The sequence below is a fragment of the Callospermophilus lateralis genome, chromosome 5, assembly GCF_048772815.1.
Source record: "Callospermophilus lateralis isolate mCalLat2 chromosome 5, mCalLat2.hap1, whole genome shotgun sequence".
NCBI classification, from domain to species: domain Eukaryota; kingdom Metazoa; phylum Chordata; class Mammalia; order Rodentia; family Sciuridae; genus Callospermophilus; species Callospermophilus lateralis.
The window spans coordinates 78,949,248-78,970,638 of record NC_135309.1 but is presented as its reverse complement, the minus strand read 5'-3'; the positions used below and the strand labels follow the sequence as shown (position 1 = coordinate 78,970,638).

The window sequence follows — 21,391 nt, the reverse complement described above, 5'->3', positions numbered from 1 at the left end:
GGCCTCCGGCCCTCAGCGGGGTCGCCCGCCCGGCGCACACACGGGCACACACGCGACGGTGGGGTGGGCGTCAGCTGCGGGCGGCCCGGGTGCCCGAGGAGGGCTACATGCTTTGCCCCGGGAAGCCGGGAGAACGATGGGCGCGAGCTTTAGGGACCCGCGTGAGCGATCGAGTCTGCCTGCTATGCAACCAGTCCGCACCCGGCCAGCCGGCTCAGTCAGTCAGCGCCGTGGCAGGGGCAACGCCGAGTCCCGCTCGGACCATTTTAACTGCGGCTCCGCCGGCGGCGCGCGCGCCCGCGACACAGCTCAGAACCGCAGGAGCGCGCGGCCCGCTCCAGGAGGGGGCGGAGCTGGCCGCGAGGGCGCGCTCGGGGAGGAGACACCAGCTAGGAAGGCCCTGCTCGGGGGGAGCTGACCCGCGAGGGTGTAGAGCTCCCGGGTGTGGCGCGCTTCTCCCTCCGGTCGCCCAAGGTTTCTCCGGGGCCGCCGGGCTCTAGCCTCTTCTGAGGAGGGAGGAGACACTTCCGAGCCAGCTGTGTGACATCCGTTTCCACAGCCGCTCTGACGTCTTGAGGTGTAAGTTCAAGAGCTGCCATTGGCCAGGAGCCGCTGGGCTCTTCCCCTCACCTTCCACCCTATCTTCACCCCCGACTCGGAAACTGAGGCCGCTTTGGTGCCGAGGAACGGGTTCCGCCGGAAGGGCCCCTGGCGGGAGTAGCGGATGCGCTCCCCTTGAGTGGTGCTCGGCGGTCCTGTGAGCGCCAGTTGCTTACGCAGCACCACCGTTTTTCCCCACTTGTTCTAGTACTTGTTGCATATTACTGACTTTTCACAACTTCATTTCACAATGGAAGCATTTTACAAATTACCTGCACACAGCAGAAAGTTAACGTTTCCCAATCTAGTGAGTCATCCAACATTCCAAGCTACAAGCTTTAAGTGACCGTTGTCTGCACCCTGAGAATTCTGCCTACCCATCCATTTTAAACCTGTTTGTGTAGTGTCTGTATGAAAAACCTTGGTTGCCCCGGTGAGAAGGAGGAAATAAACTTCCCAGGAGACTGGGAATTCTAAGAGCATATTCCTACTGCATTGTAACGGGGAGATAGATAGGGTTAGGGAGCACTCAACAGACAAAATCTGCCCCGATCCTTAATATCTGCAGCCGAGTTAAGAGCATTAATCTACTCATGAGAATGGAGCCTTCACGTCCTGCTTACCTCTTAAAGGTCTGAGGTCTTAATAATGTTGTAGTGGCAATTAATTTCAATGAATTTTGGAGGGGATTTTCAAACCATAGTAACCAGTATAAAGGAGAAGGTACAGGGAAGAGAAGATGTAATAGAGATTTAAAGGGATATTTTTGGGGTTTTTTGTTTGTTTATTTGTTTGTTTGTTTCATTTTGACTAGAGAGAATGAGGACAAAATGGATACAAAGAGATGGGTGTTTCTGACAGGACCATGAAAGAGTTCCTTTCTGATATCTTCTGTTTTCCATTAAGCAGAGCCTCTTTACCTGCTGAAAGGTGGTAGAGAAGTAGCAGTTGATTTTAAAAGCTACTAAAGATAACCTAAGAGACTGACCAAGGAAGCAATATTGCAAGACTCAAGGCCCATGGACTTGGAGACCACTGCTTGAATCTAAATGTGATTTTCCCAGTATAGTCGCCAACCTCACCCAGCCTTCACCCATCAAACCTTTTCTAGTAATGATCTCTTTGTCAGAAATGACTTTTAGGAATCTCCCCCTTCTAAGTTTAGTCATAATGAAAGAATCCTAAAGGCAAAATTTTGTCAGAGAATTTCATATTGAATGTGTGGCACAAGGTACATTTACCACATGGCTTTCATCCCTGTTGGCTGTATGCAGAGAGATCTTCCAAGGTCCCAAAACTCTACTGGGGAGTGGTCCATTGATGAATGGTTGGTTATGGTATTATAACACATTCTTTGCTATCTTTACTAGACTGTGCTTTGAGAAAAAGAAGTGACTGTTCTAAAACTATTACTTTCTCAATGCCAAAATTATATTCCTATCCTTTTCATGTAAGTCAAAACATGTATCTGTCCTATAACCAGCAATCCCACATCTGGTATTCATCCAGGAGAAATGAAAGCATACACACACACACACACAAAAAAAAAAAAAAAAAAAAAAAAACTACAGAAATGTTCATAACAACTTTGTTGTCAACAAAAATTGCAAATACCCCAGATGTTCATCACTAGGAGAATGGAGTAGATAACGAGGTATACTCATCCAATGAAATACTACTCAGCGATAAAATGTGAATAAATCTCAAAGTTTGTGTGTACTGAGGTATGGCAGGTGAGGGAGGAGTTTTCTCACCCCTGTAGCCCCAGCAACTTGGGAGGCTTAGGCAGGAGAATGGCAAGTTTGAACCCAGCCTTGATGAAACTCTTATCTAGAATTTTTAAAAAAGCAAATTTTATTAAAGGGCTGGGCAATGTAGCTCAGTGGTAGAGCATCATTGGGATCAATCCCCAGTAGTGCCCCCCAAAAAAAGACAAAAACAAATTGTGCATTGAATCAGACTCTCTGGAACTTGAGACCTGGAATCTACCTGATTGAAACAAACTCTGTGTGTAATTCCTGTTTAAAAAAAAAAAAAAAAAAATGCAGCTGGGTGCAGTGGAACACATTTGTAATCCCAGTAATTTGGGAGGCTGCAACAGGAAGAGTGAGAGTTTAAAGCCAACCTCAGCAACTTAACAAGGCCCTAAGCAACTTAGCAAGGCCCAGTCTCAAAATCAAAACTAAAGTTGGGCGCAGTGGCACACGCATAATCCCAGTGGCTTGCAGGGCTAAGGCAGAAAGATCTCAAGTTCAAAGCCTCAGAAAAAGTGAGGTACTGTTGAGAGCCACAGCCGAAGGGGCTCCAGCAAACTTTCAGACTGCCAGCTGATGATTGGCTCACAGCGGCCCCAGCAACACCTAGCTGATTGGCTCCTCTGTGGAGATGCTCATTGGGCTGTTTCCCTGCCCTTTCAGACCTCGGAGCTGCTCATTGGGGGACTTTTTTGGCTCCGCCCATGCGACCCAGCCAATCGGCCTCAAGAGCAGGAGGATTGTGGGAGAAAGAGGTTGTTGGGGTGTGTGCTTGTGGGAAGCCGGTGGTGGCAGTTGGGCTCTGAGGGTTTTTTCCTGAGGAGCTGTTTTGTTTATCTTGTGTGGTTCTAAAAATAAAGTTAGTTTCTTTTGACAAGTGGCTCCTGAATTGTGCCCAGCCAGACTGCGGCAAGGTACTAAGCAACTCAGTGAGCCCCTGTCTCTAAATAAAATACAGTATAGGGATGGGGATTTTGCTCAGTGGTTGAGCACCCCAGGTTCAATCCTCTGTACAAAAGAAAAAAAAAAAAAAAGCTTTGAAGCCTAGGATCATCGGTATCTTTTTTTGTTGTTGTTTTTCCTTTTCTTCTTTACCATCTGTATAGCAGAGAATCTTGTATATTTTAGGCTCCTACTAAAGTCACCAAAACTACAATGAGTTTTATAACTCATCACCCTAAATACTTATATTGATGAATATTCAGTAATAATTACAAATAGTAATTGTAAAATGCAGTTATACATACAACTGTGGCAGCTGATGACTTTATTCGTAAGAGGAGGAAATACATCCCTGGGAGCTGGACTGGTGCTATTAGCTAGGCATTGCTAACTAAGTCAATGTTCTATTGAACACGGTCTCACAAAACTGTTTGACTACTCTCTGACTGAAATAGACAAGACAAAAATAAAACCTCTTCATAACTGTATCTGAACACTGCAAATATAAAAACATCCTCCAAACCACAAACATGACCAAACATTTTGACTATTATAAGTTACTACTATATTTTGACCATAAATACAGTCTTAGTTTTGCTACATTCTTCCTGGTTTCTAAATAACAAATATTAAAATATCCAATTATAAAATTACCTCTGTTTTTTGACAGCATCCAATCCAGAGTAAAGCTTTGACCCTTTCCCCAAATCACGTAATAAAACCCCAATTCTATATAATATCTTTTTTACAATACCTTGTTACCATGAGTTCCACAGTTCTTTATGGTATTCTCTCTGCCTCCTTGCAACAAAGCATTAAACCCAGCCTGGTGGGACTAGATATTTTCCTGCTGAGCTGTAGGTGGAGCACATTAACATTTGTTGTCATCAAATGTCACCACCATATCCAAAAATTATACTCTCCATTATTATTCCTTCTGATCCTGATTTTACTTCCTTTATAGCCCATTATCATATGTTTATTCAGAGTGTTGGTGTGGTTTTTTTCTTTGTTTAGTCTTCCACTAGATTGTAAACTGCATGAGGACAAGGACTTTGTTCAGTTTTTAGGAAAATAATCTGGCAACTGTATAGAAGATGAACTAGAGTAGAAACAAACTCTTAGCAAGAAGGCTAGTTAAGGTTATTTAAATAGTCAATGGAGAGGCCTTAAAATTATGAATTAAAACATGCTAGGGATAGTGAAGTAGGATTAGGACTGAGAAATATTTCTGAAATGTATTTCTCAAGATTTAATAAAATATTAATTGGCTAGAGGGGAGAAAATGTTGTACAGGAAGAAAAGGAAGAGCCCCCAAATTGCTACTTGTATGTTCATATGATTTATTTCAATGTATAATGTGTTGTAGCAAAACAGTGGATTCTGTGATATGAAATATGTATGAATAATATTCCAACCTGGGATACACTTGTGTAATGACATAGCAATAGTTGTGCTGCAAGCCAGTAGGTATATTTAAAATGCAAAACACTTTAATAGAAAATCTTTTTCTTTTCATTCTTTGCTAACATGAAATGTACTCTTTGAAATTCACATTTGCCTCTAAAAATGATACCCACGTATAGAAGGCTTTAATGCATGCGTTTGGATAATGGTGATTGTTGTAAATAGCTAAAGCTTCATATAGCACAAATGATACAAGGAGGGAACAGTCCATGTGCCATTAATCCCCCTGATGGTGGTAGATAGTATGCATGGCCTATAAGGGCATTCTCAAAGGGCAGAAAAGACATTGTCGTGTGCATCTGAAAATCATGGTTTCCAGTAGTTTTAACTCCTTATTTAGTTGTATTTTTGCTGAAATTCTTAAAACCAAAGATGATAGAAAAAACAGCAAATTTTCAGAGTTCTCTTTTGGAAGACAATCTGTGTTCTTGAAAAATTCATTTCAAGCCCAATATAGTGGCTCACACCTGTAATCCCAGCAGTTTGGGAGGCTGAGGCAGGAGGATTACAAGTTCAAAGCCAGCCTCAGCAACTTAGTGAGACCCTAAGCAACTTAACAAGACCCTGTCTCTAAATAAAATATAAAAAGTGCTGGGAATGTGGCTCAGTGGTTAAATCCCTGGTACCAAAAAAGAAAAATTTCAAACACAAGCTGCAACCTAGCCAATGCTTCTTTCACTTCCTGTCTTTGAAAGGGTAAAGTTTTTAAACTACAAAGCCTAAGTTAAAATGTAAAGGATAAGATTAAGAGTTGTTTCAAGTTCTGTGAAGTTTTTAAAGTTCTGTTAAGTTGCAATTTCCTGAAGTGAAATTAAGTTCTGTTTTCCTGGAACCTGTAATTCATGTAGAAGCTAAAAACAACCCCCTCCCAGAAATCGTGCAGTCCAGCACGGACACACTTCAGGGCCCAGACCAATCAATTTGAATGTGTACCCTGCTGTAGGAATGACCAATCACCCCCGCCCGACCTGTTCCCGCCAATGAATATGCTAATCATGTCTCAGAGTTGTTGTTCAATTTTCCCGTGCCTCATGATGATTTGTTCTGATGTATGCAAAGCCCCTGCCCTCCTCAAAAAGTGTACTTAAGCACTGCTTAACCTTGGCTCTGGGCTCTGGGCTGCTCTCCCTACTTGAGTGATCACGGAGCCCCAGCGCGCTAGATTGGATCCTCAATAAACCCCTTTTGCTATTGCATGAGTTGGTCACTTGGTGGTCTCTTCCTCCGACGTTCGCCGGACCCTTACATCTTGACCAATTTCATTCTCATCTTTGAAGTCTCAGCCCAGATAACCAACACCTCCTGTTACCCCATCACAAGAGCTCTTCCCTCATTACTCTGTCATACCAGCCTGTAGATTTCCTTCACAGAAGTTACCACAGTTGGCTGTTGTGATGTTTTGTATTAGATGACTGTCTCCTCCATCAGAATTAAACCCAACTTTGTTTACTTCCGATTATTACTCAGTTAAGAATAAAAGGCATCCAGACATGGTGGCTCACGTCTGTAACTCCTGGGGGCTCAAGAGGCTGAGGCAGGAAGATTGTGAGTTCAAAGTCAGCCTTGGCAATATCGAGGCACTAAGCAATTCAGTGAGACCCTATCTCTAAATGAAATACAAAATAGGGCTGGGGATATGGCTCCGTGCCTGAGTTCAATCCCAGGTACCAAGAAAAAAAGAATTAAAGAAAAATTATCCTGGTTGGACCTGATAGAATCAAGTGAGCTTTTAAAAGAAAATCTACAAGTTACAATCATGAAGAAGTTGGGGAAATTGAAAGCACTAAGCAAGATTTTCCTGTTGTCCTTGAAGAAGTCAAATTCTCACATTATGGAGAGGATGATTTGGCAGGAAACCAAACCCCAGTAGGCCCCCAAGAATCAAAAGTTGCAAGAAACCAGGCTATTAGTCCTGCAAAATTCTTTTTTTATCTTTTTTCTTTTTTTTTATTTTTTCTTTTTTTGGTACCAAGGATTGAACCTAGGGTGCTTAACCATTGAGCCACATCCTCAGTTCTTTTTTATAGTGTATTTAGAGACAGGGTCTCACAGAATTGATAAGTGTCTTCATAATCTGCTGAGACTGGCTTTGAACTCAGGTTCCTCCTACCTTAGCCTCTGGAGTTGCTGGGATTACAGGTGTGCACCACCACACCCAGTCCTGCAAAATTCTTAATTCTGCCAACAACCATATGAGATTGTGTAACAGTGGTCCACTTTATCTTGTGAATATAGATATCCCTTGCTGCTTATTTTAAAAGGGACATGTTTTTCTTTTCCTCTTCTTCCTCTCCCCTTTCCTACCCTGGGGGCGGGGAACCAAATTATCTTGAGTTATCTGTTCTTCACAGGAAGGAGATGTCAGTAATAAACTTTCTTTTCCCTTTTTCTTATTATTAAATTGGCATGAATTGACATTAGGGACAAAGACAGAGCTTTCAGTTAAAAAAAAAAACAAAAAAAAAAAACTGGTGTCCTAGGTGGGACCTGAAAGCAGTCCCACCCACCCCACCCCCGCCTTCTGGCTCTCTTGGGCAGGCCTGGCACTCCATGCAACTGCACTTCCATACCGAGTATGTAAGGCAATCTTTTTTTGAGAGCTGACTGCTGGAAAGTTAGGAGATGGGTGAGTGTGTCTCAGGTCAAACCAAAGGAGCTATTTTTTTTTAGTAAAGGGACCGAGGGACCTTCCCAGCAGCTGCTGAAGCCCCTTTTTGCTTCAGGGAACTCCCACCTTCCTTCCCTGAACTATATGTATTGCTCCACCTTGGTCTACTTTCAGAAAAAGAAAACTAAACACAGTAAAATTGTGACAACTTGGCCATTGGTAGGAGCCCCCAGTGTGCACACTGAGAACCTTGATTCTATACATCTAGTTCCCCTTTGTGGGAACATCTACCATTTTAATAGGGACATATGTGGTACCACTGGGGTAGAAGTCACAGGTAAGCAGGAGTTGGGAACTTGTGATTTCCCCCTATCTGGTTTGTTTTAAATGTTTCCATCTGTAAGCCATGGTTTGAGGATCCTCTCTGATTGTGTTTTGTTTTATTTTGTTTCCCGGCCCTTTAAGACATGGGCAATGCTGTGATGCTCCTATAGATTGTTTCTTGGGAAAGATCTTGACTGAATGGGCCACCTATAGATATAAACCTGTCTAAGAAAAAGATAATGTTTCACTGTAAAAATCTGATCTTTGAATGTTTTTTTCTGAATAATTGTATAATCTTGCAGTTAGGAGTTGGTCTGTCAGTTAAAATAAGTGAAAGATTCTGTACATGTAGGCATATTTGTGATTATATAATAAGGAGTCTTAACAATCAAAAACTAAGTTGGATGCAAAAAAGTGTTGCCACTAATGTACAAATACAGCAGGACACCAAAAGAAGATTTAATTTTTTTTTTAATTCTTTAACCTCAGTGCTGGAGATAACATTAATCATCTTTCTCAGGGTCCCTTTGGCCTAGGCCTTACTCACTTCTAGTAGACCTCCAGAAGAGTAGGCTCTGTTTTCTTTTCCTGGGAGGCATTTGCAAATGAAGTTTTGCTTTCTGGGTGAGAATGTTATCTGTACATTTAATTCATACAACAAATTTTATACCAGGAGAGGGGTCACAGTCTAGCACATACAAAAAACTGTACCTTAATCTTTTTTTTCCTTCCAGTTTTCACTCAAGGGGTTTTCACTCAAGGGGTTGTTTGACCAGACTCCCTTATCATCATTATAATGCCATCAACATCAAGTGAGTTCCCCCCACTATCAATTGTACCCAGATACTCTCTCTTTATGTACATATGTATCTAGGGCATTCTGGTCTAATGAAGGTCACATTGACCATACAGGGATTGTTAGAGTTCTCTCTCTCTGCAGAAATCAGCAGGGCAAAGATACAGGCATTTGCATACATGGGGACTCTGGGAGGCCCTTATATTTTAGTTCTGTAGGCAACAGGCAGGGCTTCAATCAGAAGTGTCCCCTGGCCAAATGGGGTATCCTGTCAGTTTTTAAAGGGGAAGACTATTTTGTCTCCAGATTATAATTTAATAGTACTGGAATTCATTGTCCCATTTTTTGTGACTGGCAGGTTTTACCCCTACCGAACCCCACAGGATTAGTTAATCAGACAATGAGGGTGATGGGCCCCAAATAAGGTGTTTTTGGTTTTGTTTTTGTTTTTCAAACATAAAGAAAATCCTGTGAGGTTAAACATTCTAGTCCACTTCTGTCTCAGAGTGGCCAGGAAAATGGAAACGGGATGGACCCAAATGGAGGTTAGGAAAAAAAAAAAAAAAATCAGCTTAAGATCTAAAAGCACACAGCAACTTAGAAATCAATGGGTCAAGCAAGTAGCCTTGGTATCCTCTCAACACCTGTACAGCATAGATTCCAAAAATTAGCCCCAACACTTTTTAATGTCTGTTCAGCATGAACTCTGATCAATGCCTTTATCGAGAAGCCCTAAGTCCCCAGGCTAATATACTAGTATACTAGAGGGAAAGCTTTCTGCCAGTTTCCCCCTCACATGGTGGGAATTCCATCTTTTTTCTTCTCTTTGAAAACTGATTTGTTTCTTTCATTTATGTCCTCTGCCACCATCTGTGGATTTCATTCTTTGAATCCATGAGACAAGAACACAGAAATAAAATCAGTGAGGCCTACAGCCCACGTACAGAAGCGACAAACAAGCCCTGTTTTTATTCCCATGGGCAAAACAAAACAAACAAAACACTTAGTACTCTCTCTACCAGATTTCTTGTGCCATACCTATATATGTGGATTATATTCTCTGTTTTTCAGATCCTCAAATTGGCAGCTTCCTTGTTTGCCTTTTGTCATCTACAAACCTGGTCTTCTGTAAACCAGTTTTCCTGAGTGGCCTAGCTATTGTCCTCCATGTATAAAGTCAGCCTTTGTTTTCCATAAAAATGACCTGTTGTATCTGATTAAATAGTACCATTCTCAAATCATACGCTCTGGGAAACCTCATTTACTAAGTTTGTTCAATTATATTCTGATATAGAGGCAGATAAATTCTTATTAAACATATAAAAATATATATTGTCATAAAAAGCAATGAGACTAAAAATTTCTAATTTCTGAAGAATTAGTGAAAATCAAGTACTTACTATGTAAGAATATTTGCCAGACATGGTGGCACATACTTATAATCTCAGAAACTCTGGGAGGCTAAAGCAGGAGGACTGTAAGTTAGAAGCCAGCTGGGCAATTTAATGAGATCCTATCTCAAAAAAAAAAAAAAAAAAAAAAAAAGGAAAAGGAAGGGAAGAAGGTAGGAAGGGAGGGAGGGAGATGAAAAAAAGAAAAAGGACTGTGAATAAAGTTCAGTTGTAAAGTGCCTCTATGTTCAATCCCCAATACTAGGGAAAAAAATTATTTTGGCATACAAAAATCAGTTCACTAAATTGTGGGATATGGGTTATTTAAGAAGAAAGGGATTTTTGCTACATCCAGGAAATAAAACAATAACACAAACATCTAAAATATTCCAAACAATTCATCACAGTAAAATTTTCCTTTTAATTCCACTTAGTCCACTGTAGTTTATTTTTGATTTACTGAATCTTAATTAGCAGTCTACTTTCAAGAAATCTCAGATTCTGGACTAAAAAAGTCCTAGAAATTCTGACTCAGATCATTGGTAAAGTCTAAAAGTTATTTAAGTGATATCAGTTCAGAAGGCTAAGAAAAGGCCTATTTTTAAAGGTGTCAACAGTTTGAAGTACCTGATATGTTCCCTTTTTTATTATTTATTTATTATTTATTATTATTATTTCTTGCTATCCTTATTAAAGACACAAACTCTGTGCTGTTATCTTAGAGTACTCAGGCAAACCTCAGAGTAGAATAAAAGTTATCTGTAGATTCTGAAGATTCAACGTGGTTCATTTATTACTGCAACCAATAATATCAGAATGGAAGCAAGTAAATTCCATTTTATTAGTCAGTATATAACTATTTTATGAGTTTTGTCAGATTTTCCCTGACAGTCAAAGCCTATTATAGACAGCAAGGACACTGGCAAACCTTCAGGGACTTCCCATAAGGCATACAAATTCTGAAAAGTTCTATCAGTAACAATTGCCTGCAAAATTTTATCCAAAGGAAGATTGATCATCTCTTCTAATATAATAACTCTTCCCATTCAAGTCGTACAATGAAACATTTCCAAAAAGAAACCTAATTATATCTAGTTTCTCTCTTTTTATAAGATGAGAAATCAAATATTTGTGATTTTTTTTTCAGGAGCACTTTAGAAATCTCAAATTTTGGGGTATAAAATATATCCTGAAATTTTTATTTTACTTTTTCAAAATTAGGGTTCTAATTTTTAGCAGGAAATTCCAAAATAGTTTCCAGAGAATTCATGGATACACAGGTTAGGATCATGGGTTACTTAAATACTTAGTAAGCCATTAACTCAAAGTAACAATACAAAATGAAGGTATACATAGAAAATTATATAAAGAACCTTAGCTTTTTCAAAAGTAAAAAGATTTTGTGCATTTTGTTCTTATTGTGTGTGTGTTTTTTTTTTTGTGTGTGTGTGTGGGGGGGTGGTGCTAGGGATCAAATCCAGGGCTTCCTGCCTGCTAGGTAAACATTCTATCATTAAGCTGTATCCTCAGCCATCTCTTTTTTTTTAATGATAATTTATAATAAAATGAATGTAAAGCACAAGAAATTATTCTGATAAGCCAAAGAATCTTGTCTATGTAGGCATATTAGACAAAAGGTAAATAGTTAGCTTTTAAAAGTACATAGTACATTATCATTCTCTGTAATCACCATACCTTAGGTGATTATAGATAGATTATAGATGTACTCCTCAGCCTCTGGTAATCATCATTCTACTCTCAATTTCTATGTAATAACTGTTTTAGATTGTAATTTTGAGTGAGCTCACATGATACCTGTCTTTCTGTGCTTGGCTTATCTTACTTAATAATGATCTCCACATCACCCATATTGTTGCAAATGACAAGATTTCATATTTTTTGTGACTAAATAGAATCCCATTGTGTGTATATGCCACATTCTCTTTATCCATTCATTGGTTGATGGACACTTAGGTTACTTTCATTTCTTGTCTATTTTGTGAATAGTGAACATTGGAAGTAGAGATGTTTCTTCAACATACTGGTTTCATTTCTTTTGAATATATCTCCAAGTAGTGGAATTGCTGAAACACATGATTGTTCCATTCTCAATTTTTTGAGGAACTACTACACTACTTCTATGAGGATTTTACTAATATATATTCCCACCAATAATGTGCAAGATTTCCCTGTCTTCACATCCTCACTGCATTGGTTATCTTTTTTAAAATTATTTTTTAGTTATACATAGACACAATGCCTTTATTTTATTTATTTATTTTTATGTGGTGCTGAGGATTGAATCCAGTGCTTTATACGGGTGAGGCAAGCACTCTATCACTGAGCTGCAACCCTAGCCCCTGTATTTGTTATCTTTAATTTTGTTAAAAATAGCCATACTTAGTGGAGTGAGATGATACCTCATTGTTTTTTCTTATTTACATTCTCGGATGGTTAGTGATTTTTTTTAAATTTTGTTTTGTTTTGTTTTAGCTGTTGATGGACATTTATTTCATTCATTCATTGTATGCAGTGCTGAGAATTGAACCCAGTGCCTCACACATGCAAGGCAAGTGCTCTACCACTGAGATACAACCCCAGCCCTAGTGATTTTTTTTTTTCATGTACCTGTTTGCCATTTGTATGTCTTCTTTTGAAGAATGTCTATTTTGGCCTATTCCCCCTCACTCCCTTTTTTTTTTTGTTGTTGTTGTTGATACTGGAGATCAAAACCAGAGCCCTGTACATGCTAGGCAAATACTCTGCCACTGACCTACATCCCTAGATCCTACTGCTATAAGTGAAATCAGGGTTTGGGGTTTTTTTCTTGAGTTTTTTTGAGTTCCTTATATCTTCTGACTACTAATCCCTTGTCAGGTATATAGTTTGAAAATATCTTCTCCCATTTCATAAGTGTGTTTTCACTCTTGATTGTTTTCCTTTGCTGTATGGCTTTTAGTTTGATGTAAATTTATTTGTCGTCTTTTATTATTATTATTATTATTAGTAGTAGTAGTAGTAGTAGTAGTAGTTTCCTGTACTTTTAGTAAAAAGAATCCTTGCCCATTCCAATGTCCTGAAGAATTTCCTCTATTTTTTCTTATAGTAGTTTCATACTTTCAGGACTTACATTTAAGTCTTCAATACATTTTGAGTTGATTTTTGTAACTGTTGAGAGATAGGGGTCAAATTTCAATTTTCTACATGTGAATATCCAAATTTTCCAGCCATTTATTGAAAAGACTCTTTTCTTCATTGCATGTTCTAGGCTCTATATTCTGTTCCACTGTTCTATGTATCTGTTTTTATATTAATACCATGCTATTTTGATTACCACAGTCAGTTTCTTTTGAAATCAGGTAATATAATGCTTTCCACTTTCTTTTCATTTTTTTTGCTCAAGATGCTTTTTTCTGTTCAGGGTTTGTATATGTGTATGTGATTCCATACAAATTTTATGATAGTTTTTTCCTGTTTTAGTGAAGAATGTCATTGATATTTTCATAGGGATTACACTGAATCTATAAAACATTTGGGGTAATGTGGATATTTTAACAATATTGGTTCTTCCAACCCATGAACACAAAGTCTTTTTTTTCCTTTTAAAATATTTTGAGTTATTTATATATTCTGGATATCATTCCTTTGTCAAAGTGAATAACAAGTAGAAATTATCGGTCTCTTCACTCTGTTGAATGCTTTCTTTTCTGTGTAGAAACTTTTTAATTTGATGCAATTCATTTGTTGAGTCTTTTTTTTATTTCCTGAACTACTGGAGTTCTATTCAGAAAATTGTTGCCCATGCCAATATTAACAGTGTTTCCCTCATGTTATTTGCTAGTAGCTTCAAAGTTTCAAGTCTTTTTTATTTTTTTTTGTTTATTTATTTTTTACTTATATATGACAGCAGAATGGGTAACAATTCTTATAATACATATACAGTACAATTTTTCATATCTCTGGTTGTATACAAAGTATATTCACACCAATTCGTGTTTTCATACATGCACTTTGGATAATGATGATCATCACATTCCACCATCATTTCTGACCCCATGCCCTCTCCCTTCCCCACCCACCCCTCTGCCCTATCTAGAGTTCATCTATTCCTCCCATGCTCTTCCTCCATACCCCACTATGAATCAACCTCATTTTATCAAATAAAACATTCGGCTTTTGGGGGATTGGCTAACTTCACTTAGCATTATCTTCTCTAACTCCATCCATTTACCTGCAAATGACATGATCTTATTCTCTTTTATTGCTGAGTAATATTCCATTGTGTATATATGCCACTTTTTTTTATCCAATCATCTATTGAAGGGGCATCTAGACTGGTTCCACGGTTTAGCTATTGTGAATTGTGCTGCTGTAAACATTGATGTGGCTGTGTCTCTGTAGTATGCTGTTTTTAAGTCTAACGTTAAAATATTTTTAGTTGATTTTTGTACAGAGTGAAAGGTGTCTAATTTCAGTCTTCTATTTGTAGATATTTAGTTTTCCCAACATCATTTGTTGAGAGGCTCCTTTCTTCAATGGATGTTCTTAGCATCTTTGTCAAGCATCTGATGACCGTAGGTACTTATTTTAGTCTCCTCTACTCTATTCCATTGGTCTTCATGTCTGTCTTCATACCAGTATCATGCTGTTTTGGTTACTATGGCTCTTTAGTATATTTTGAAATCAGGTATTATACATTCAACATTACTCTTTTTGCTCAGAATTGTTTGGGCTATTTGGAGTCTTTTGTGTTTCCATGTAAATTTTAGTGTTATTTTTTTCTAGTCCTGTGAAGAATGACATTGGAATTTTGATAGAGATTGCATTGGTTTCTCAGATCACTTTCATTGTTAATTAATATTAACAATATTAATTGTCTCAATCCATTAATATGGAATGTCTTTCCATCTTCTAATGTCTTCTTCAATTTATTTCTTTAGTGTTTTATAATTTTTATTATAAGGGTCTTTTACCTCCCTGGTTAAGTTTATTCCTAGGCATTTTACTTTTTGAGGCTATTATGAGTTGGATTATTTTCCTGATTTCTTTATCAGTCTGTGCATCTGTTGATATGGGCACTGTCAGGGAAACAGCAAGCCCTTTTTACCAACTGAGTTTTAGTGGTAAATGGCCAATACTGGGAAGGGTTATATTCAGCCATATCACAGAATAAATCTGAAGATATGGGTAGCAATCAGACCACTGAGTTCTGTATACTAGGTGGTAGGATTGTGGAAACCAAGCAATTTGCTAGTCTTCATTTTATCACCTTTGGACCTGGCTCCCACATGAAACCACCTACAACTGGTTGTGTTTTCTCATCATAGTGGGTAGGATCACTGACTACTGTGCCCTCTAATTTCCTCCTAATCACATCTGTACTCCTTGCTCTTAAAGAGTTTGTGTTAGACACTCCCCCAATCTACAACTGTCTCATATGACCATCTCCCACACAGTGTGGCAGTGTGTCCACAAATACACTGAATTATAATGGGTTCCTAGTTTTTTCATGCCCAAAGCAGTTTAGTCCCTAACAATAGGACCCTTCTCAAGATAGCTCCTGGTTATAGAACTCTGAAAATTTGATGGGTGATACAGTGAGTTTCTTTTCTAAAGGTAGCTTAAGGTACAGGAAGAGTCACAAACTGGATTTTATCAACAAACTGGATTTAAAACTTGTAAGAATCATAGATTTTCCCTGAATTTAGGACTGCTGTTATTATTGGGGTGGTTTGAACTTTTCAGCTTTCTTTATGCTTGCAAGATCAGGTTCCTGCCCCCAACCTGGAGGCAGAGTTGAAGTTGTAAATTGATTTGTAGTTTTGTTTTCTTCTCTACACTGTTAGGTTTCCTTATTGGTTCCCAAAGTTCTTATTCTCTTTCTTTCCTAAAAATTTAATTTGTCCTTTATTGCTCTTACTTCTTCACAGTCATGTGAAAGTTACTTCTATTCTGTCATCTTGATTCTTTATTCTTCTTCATTTTCTTTCATCAGTATTTTTTATAATTTTTTTTAGATGTTGATAAACCTTTATTTTATTTATTTATTTTTATGTGGTTCTGAGAATCAAACCCAGTTGCCTTACACATGCCAGGCAAGTGCGCTACTGCTGAGCCACAACCCCAGCCCCTCATCGGTGTTTTAAAGTTTTCATTGCAGAGGTATTTTACCTCTTTGGTTAAATTTTCTCTTAGCTCTTTTATTCCCCTTGTAGTCATATAAATAAGATTACTTTCTTAATTTCTATTTCAGATCATTAGTTAATGACTTGTGGCAATATTTCTGATTTTTACATGTTGATTTTGTATCCTACAGTTTTTCTGAATTCATTTATTCTAATAGAATTTTGGTGGAGTTCTTGGAAATACACACACACACACACACACCCACACACACACGTGACTCAAATATCACATGTGTGTGTGTGTGTGTGTGTGTGTGTGTGTGTATGTATTTCTGTTTTCCAGTTTGGATGTCCTTTACTTATTTCTTTTGTCTGATTGCTCTAGATAAGTCTTGCAGTATGATGTCAAATAAAATTGATGAAAATGGGCATTCTTGTCTTATTTCACATCTTAGAAAACTTTCAGCCTTTCCTCATTCAGTGTGATGTTGGCTTTTGGCTTATTTTATATAGCTTTTCTTATGGGTTTTTTTTTTTTTTTTTGTGGGGAGGGGGCTTGCCAGGGATTGAACTCAGGAGTACTTGACCACTAAGCCACATTCCCAGTCCTATTTTGTATTTTATTTAGAGAAAGTATCTCACTGAATTGCTTAGCACCTCACTTTTGCTGAGACTGGCTTTGAACTTGCAATCCTCCTGCCTCAGTCTCCCAAGCCACTGGTATTACAGGTGTGTACCACTGCACCTGGCCCTAGCTTTTATTATGTTGATATGTGTTCCTTCTATACCTAAATTTTTCATAGCTATCATAAAGGAATGTTGAATTTTATCAAATGCATTTTACTCTACTGAGATGATCATATGGTTTTTGTTCTTTACTCTGTTGAGGTGTTGTATCATTTTTATTGATTTTTGTTGTAAATGGATTTGTACTTTTGTTGTCTTCTCTGTGCTGTTAGGTTTCCTTATTGGTTACTATTCTTGTAACCCTGGGATAATTTCCACTTGATCATGGTGAACAATCTTTAATGTGTCATTAGCTTCAGTTTGCTAGACTTTCATTGAGTTTTTTTTGCATCCATGTTTATCAAGGATATTGGCCTATAATTTTCTTTTTTGTAGTTGTTGTTATTGTGTCCATGTCTGGTTTTGGCATAAGGTTAATTCTGGTCTTGGAGAATGAGTTCGAAAGAATTCCTCTGTCTTTAGTTTAGAATACTATATAAAGAGTCATCATTTTATTTGATCAAATCCCAAACCCACTAACCTTGTAATAAACAAAGTGAATGTGTTTCAAGTACATAATTTCCAATTCATCCGTGTGTAAAATCTAATACTAGTTCACCAACAAGAAAATAAAGTTAATTTGGCTATAAAATATTAAGGAATTTTATTGAAAAAGCAAAGGTTATTTGGTAGAAGTAACCACATAAATAGTTTAATTGTTTGTAAAGTTTTAAAGCAAGAACATCAGTACACTTTCTTTTAATAAAATTTAAAGCATAATCAAAATGCCAAGATTTTAAATTTTTATCTGAAGTACTTGAAAAAGAGTTGCAACAAAGTATCTCTTCAGAAACATGCAAGAAGAATGATCCTGCAGGTGTCAATCTACTGACATTTAAGGACACTGGCATCTTTGTTGGGCTGTCATCTCTGTTTCCACTGGCAGTAAGAATAGGCAAGCTATTACTCTGAAGAGCAGATGTAGAATAAGTCATGCCAATATGTTTATCTTCACCAACATCTGAATCAGCCTTTGAAACCTTCCGGTAATAAAGCCTGAGAATCTCACAAATTCTAATGGCACTTTATTACCTTTTCTTATCTGTAAAGAGATTGTTTTTTCCTTGTATAGTATATCTTTCACATCAATTTCCTGCTTCTCTAATTCCAGAATAGCACAAAAGAGAAGATGAAAATTTTTACATATTAGTTGAGTTCACATTACCCTCCATAATCTAATATCTAGAAAAATTAATTCCATTTAAAATATGATCGAAAGTTATCAGAAACAAAAAATCTGGGTATCCATAATCCTGATATTCTAAATAATTGGAAAATCTCCTGTCCAGCTTTTGAGGTAAGACACTCAGCTGAATTAGCTGAGTCTTTAAGGTATGCATTTGTCCTTCAAAGAAAAAGCAACAGGGCCTGTGGTTATGGCTCAGCAGTAGAGCACTCGCCTTGCACATGCAAGGCCCTGGGTTTGATCCTCAGCACCACATATAAATAAGTAAAATAAAGTCATGAAAGAAAAAGAAAAAGCAACAAATGGCATTCACTTAGTTTTCCATTCTATACAAAAGGAGAGAAAATTAAGTCACTCATTCCTTGCACATATCCTGTATCAAATTCCTACAACCAAAAGGTCATTAAAATGTCTTGAAGCAAAATCAACTTATCCTTGATCTTCTTTTTTTTTTTTTTTTTTGGTGGTGGTGCTGGGGATTGAACCCAGGGCCTTGTGCTTTATAAATGTGAGGCAAGCACTCTACCAACTAAGCTATATCCCCAGCCCCTTAACACCTTTTTTTTAATAAGACTTCCATAATTTCTCTACTTCAAATTTGTCTTTTCTGGTTTCTCATTGACATATTTCCACTGTAGTTCCATCCTGAAGTATTCATCAATTTTTTTTGTTTGTTTGTTTTTGTAACTTGAGTTTTTTTTCCTCCTTGGTACTGTCCTAAGGAAAACAACCCATAAGAAATTTCCATGCTTACTTTCTCAATGAATAATTAAGACCTTCTCTAAATATCATCTCCTTCAAATTATCTATAAAGTTCTTCTTCCATAATCAATGTTCTTAGCTCATTTGTTTAAGTCAGCCTTTTTATCACTGTGACCAAAAGAACTGACAAGAACAATTTCAGAAGAGAAAAAGTTTATCTGGGGCCTGCAGCTTTATCCATACACAGCTTATGACATTGCTCTGGTCCCAATGTGAGGCAGAACATCAATGGCAAAAGGACATGGAAGAGGAAAGCAGTTTAAGAAATGGCAATCAGGAAGCTGAGAGAGTTTCACTCACCAGGGATAAAATATAATCCCCAAAGTAATGCCCTGAATGATCTATCTCTTTCATCTATACCCTACCTGTATTCAGTTACCATCAGTTAATCCCTTTCAGTGGAGTTAGATTACGACTCTCATCATTGAATCATTTCAGTTCTGAACCTTCTTGTATTGTGTCACACATGAGCTTTGAGGGGGACACCTAATATTTAAACCATAACACCATTCTTTCAATGATACTGGCTGTCATTTCAATGAAATGTAGGTTATTCTCCCAAATTGATTCTCATGATAACTTCAAGTTCTTATTCTTTATAATTCATCATTAGACCTGGAATTACATAACTAAGAAAATCTAAATGTGGTCATTGAGGTATGGAGTCATCACTGCTTCTCAAACTATCCAAATGTAGCTTATAACTTTGCAAAAATCCCCTCTAGTTGCCATAAAAGGATTCTTTTAAATTTTATTTTCTATTAAATCAAATTCTAGTTCACCAAGATTTTCAAAAGATTGTGAAAGAATACTTTTTTGAAAATTCACAAGTGTTCTTTTATCTTGTGGAGGTTTGTGGCATGTGGTTTATTTTTAAATGAAGCTTCAGTAACTACCTCTCACTTTGCTTCATAACTGTTCAGATGTTCCAGTCCTCAATGAGCTCTTTCTTTTTGAACTTGGGTCTATACTAAACTGAACTGGTGTTTGTTTCCAGACAGGAATCTGCAGATTCTTCTCTGGAAAATCTAACTTTCCAACATAAAGAATATTAGAAAGATCCATTCATCTCCAGTGGTCTCTTATCCATTATTACTTTGCCATCCTTTTCTAAAACATGTGATATTCCTGAAATTAAGTTGTTTTAATCATTGGTATTTCCACAAGATGAGGGAATATATACCTCTGAGTTTACGTGTATATAATCTTCCTACTTACAACACCTGCTACTTCCATCTCTCTTCATTCTTTTTTCTCCTCCATTTATTTTCAAATATCCTGTCTTTGTGCTCACTAATTCTTTCCTCTGCCTGATATATTCTCCTATTGACATCTTCTGTCACATTGTCAATTTTGTTTATTGTATTTTTCAGCTCAAGGATTTGATTTTTTTTTTTAAAGAGAGAGAGAGAGAATTTTTTAATATTTATTTTTTTAGTTTTTGGCGGACACAACATCTTTGTTTGTATGTGGTGCTGAGGGTGGAACCGGGGCCGCACGCATGCCAGGCAAGCGCCCTATCGCTTGAGCCACATCCCCAGCCCTCAAGGATTTGATTTTTAAAAATTATTTCCATTTCTCTGTAATGTTTCTCTAGTAGAGTATTGAGTCATTTCTCTGTGTTTTCTTGAAATTTGTTAGGTTTTCTTGAAACATGTTAAGTTTACTTGAAACCGTTGTTTTAAATTCTCCATCTGAGCGCTGCGGTTATGGCTCAGTGGCAGAACACTTGCCTAGCACATGTGCACATGTGAAGCACTGGGTTCAATCCTCAGCACCACATAAAAATAAATAAATGAAATAAAAGCATGCTGTCCATCTAAAACTACCAAAAAAAAATTTTTTTTGATTCTCCATCTGAGAGTTTCCCTAAAATGGTTACTATATAATGGCACTTTATTTTGATCATTAGATGAGGTCATGATTCCCTGAAAGTTTTCAAAGCCTCTAGGTGTGACATCACCTACACATTGAAAGATTAATCTTTTTTTTTTCCTAGTCTTTGTAATCTGGGTTTGTTTGTGCCTATTTTTCCAGAAATTCTTGTTGACTTCTTATTTTCTCTCAGCCTGTAGTCACTTCCACTATTTCAATAAAACCAGAATAGGACCAGTACCCATGCTGCAATGGACCTATCTGCTGATAAGACAGACTTGTGGCCCAAGACCACTGTACACAGCCACAGGTGATGCTGACCAGAATAAAACTACTATATACTGGGATGTCATGTTCCTGCCTGAAACAGGTGCTCCTACAGAAGTTCCATCCATGGACCCTTGACAAGAGTTGAATGCTGTTAGGATCTTCCCAGTGTTAGATTTCACTGGTCCAGCACTGTGTTACAAGGCAAAATACTGTAATTACTGTCCTCCCAGTGAATGGAGTCTTGTTTCATGCTGTTCTGCCCAGCATTGATGGAGGCAGCCCCTTGACTACCAAGGCTGGTACTAAGCCGGGTTGCACCTGAGTCTCATAGCCCCAAGGACCTGCACTGTCCCAGGGTTTTACCCAGGCCCATGTCATAACTAGTGGTGATACAGGCCAAAACATGGGTCCACCCTGGGGTGTAGGCCTCTTCCTGGTGTTGAGGCAGGTTGATTGGCTATGTTTACAAGCATTGGCCTCGGAGTAGCTAGGCTGTCAGAGGTTA

The 21,391-nt window shown here is 37.9% G+C and overlaps 1 pseudogene; it reads right to left on the bottom strand.

Moving 5' to 3' along the window:
- Window positions 1-585: 585 nt before the first annotated feature.
- Window positions 586-19,596, bottom strand: LOC143400454 (TBC1 domain family member 15-like; annotated as a pseudogene).
- Window positions 19,597-21,391: the final 1,795 nt, after the last annotated feature.